The sequence below is a fragment of the Arvicanthis niloticus genome, chromosome 12 (genome assembly GCF_011762505.2).
Source record: "Arvicanthis niloticus isolate mArvNil1 chromosome 12, mArvNil1.pat.X, whole genome shotgun sequence".
Lineage (NCBI taxonomy): Eukaryota > Metazoa > Chordata > Mammalia > Rodentia > Muridae > Arvicanthis > Arvicanthis niloticus.
The window spans coordinates 3,588,029-3,590,670 of NC_047669.1; positions in this window are offsets into that span (position 1 = coordinate 3,588,029).

The following is a 2,642-nucleotide window of genomic DNA, read 5'->3' on the forward strand; positions in this document are numbered from 1 at the left end:
CCTCAAAGTTTTCTTTTTTGAGACTGGAAAGGTTTTACTCTGTAGCCCTGACTTTCCTGGAACTTGTAGACCAGGCTTGCCTCAAATTTAGAGATCCACCTGTATGCACACAACTCCTGGTTCTTCAAGATTTTCACTTCTCCCGGGCAGTGGTGGTGCACGCCTTTAATCCCAGCACTTGGGAGACAGAGGCAGGTGGATTTCTGAGTTCGAGGCCAGCCTGGTCTACAGAGTGAGTTCCAGAACAGGCAGAGCTACACAGAGAAACCCTGTCTCAAAAAAAACAACCAAAAAAAAAAAAAAAAAAAAAAAAAAAAACCATTTTCACTTCTGGAAAGTTGAGAGAAATTTCTAATGAGAACCTGGGGCTCCTGACCTGGACACCAGTGGCCCTCTGGGTACATTTCTGGAGCTCAGTGGCCCTCTGAGGACCTTTCTGGAAGCCAGTGGCCCTCTGAGGACCTTTCTGGAGCTCAGCGGCCCTCTGAGGATCTTTCTGGAACTCTTCCCAGCATTGGAGCTGGGTTTGGAACAGTTTCTGTATTCATCAAGTGAGTTCCCAAATTCCTACTCGTGTGAACCGGGAGCAGGACTCACATTAAGGCAGGAATTAAACACAAAGAACTCTAAGTTGGAGACTCCCCTTGCCTCTGCTTGTCTATCCAGCCTTGGGAGCTGAGTAAATGAACCAGTTGGTAAAGTGCTTACTACACAAACTCGAGGGCCTGTGCTTCATGCCCAGTGCTCACATACAAGGATGCTTGAGATTCCGGCACTGACAAGGTGGAGACAGGCAGAGCCCTGGGATTCACCACTCATCACACACGTGCACAGCCTCATCACTGAGCCCTCGGTCCTAGAGAAGGACGCTGGCAAATGGTTCTTGAGGAAGGGTCCCCGAGCTTTCCAGTTTAGCTAGACCCACAAGCCCTAGGGGTGCTTCTGTCTCTGCTGGCCCAACCCTGGGGTTACAAGCATGTTACCAATCCTGGCTTTCTGTGTGTGTGCTGGGGATCTGAACGTAGGCATATGTCACTAATCTCAACTCCTAATAGTTTTTTGGTGTGTATGTTGGCATATGTGCATGCATGAGTGTGTGCACCCATGTGTTCATTTGCACAGGCCAGAGGAGGACATCAAGTGTCTTGTTCTATCAGTCTCTGCCTTTTTCCTTCAGGACAGGGTGTCTCATGAATCTGGAGCTAGGCTGGCGGCCAACAAGGCTCAGAGATCCTCCTGTCCCCCGATTCAGTGCTGGGAGGGGGTGTGGGCTCGGGGAACTAGAACTCGGGTTATGTTGGCACCTCTGTGCCACTTCTCTGGACCCCTTAATTTGTGTGTGTATCTGTGTACATATTTGAGTGTGTGCATGTTTGTAGGGAGACACCAGGTGCCTTCCTTTATGTCTTTTTACATTATTTGTTTATTTTGAGACAGTCTCACTACAGAGCTTTAGCTGGCCTGGAGCTCTCTCTGTAGACCAGGCTGGCCTCATCCTCACAGAGATCCTCCTGCCTCTACCTCCCGAGTGCTGGTATTAAAGGCATACACCACCACACCTTGTTCTACTTTATTTTTCAAGCCAGGTTCCTTGGCTGGAGAGATGGCTCGGTAGGAAGTGCACTGGCTGCTCTTCCAGAGGACCTGGGTTTGATTCCTAGCAATCACTTGGCAGCTCAGAACCATCTGTAACTCCAGTCCTAGGGAAATCTAATCTACTTTTCTGACCTCTGTGGGTACCAGGCACCCAGGTGATGCACTAACATACATGCAGGCAAAACATCTATACACATAAATAAAAATTGAAAATTAATTGAAGAAATGTCAGGGTCTTGCCAGTTTAGCTAGACTGACTGGCCAGAAAGTTTCAAGGGCTTCCTGGCTCCTGTTCCACTCAGAGCTGGGCCTACACCTATCCACTCCACCTAGCTTGTACACAGGTTCTGGAGGTGCAAACACAGGCCTTCATACTTGCATGGCAAAAAGCATTTTGCCCACTGACACATCTGCATAGCCCTTATTTCCTTTTAAATTAAAATGTCATCTAGAAGGTGGTGGTGCACACTTTTAACTCTAGTGCTTGGCAGTTCAAGGCCAGTCTTATCTGTGGGGAGAGTTGCAGGACAACCAGTGTTACACAGAGAAACACTATCTCAAAAAATTTTTTTAAAACAAAGAAAATGACTATTCTATGTCTAGTTGCAAAGAAAAAAAGGTAGAAGGAAATGTGTGTGGATGTCCACCACCCCAATTCTTCAGCTAGTGACCCAGGAGCAAGTGCTGAATGCTATTTGTTCTTATAATTTTTTTTTAATTTCTTCAGTATACATATGTTTTTCTTTGATGTGGGAGGGAACTGATTAGAAACAAATTTAAGAACACAGGAAGCCTTCACAGGAAAACAGAACAAGAGGCAGATCCAAACAATTTTCAAGAATGACTTGTGATAAAAAATAAACCCTGAAGCTGGGTGGTGGTGGCGCACCCCTTTAATCCCAGCACTTGGGAGGCAGAGGCAGGCAGATTTCTTAGTTCAAGGCCAGCCTGGTCTACCGAGTGAGTTCCAGGACAGCCAGGACTACACAGAGAAACCCTGTCACGAAAAACAAAAAAACAAACCACCACCACCACCAACAAAAAGA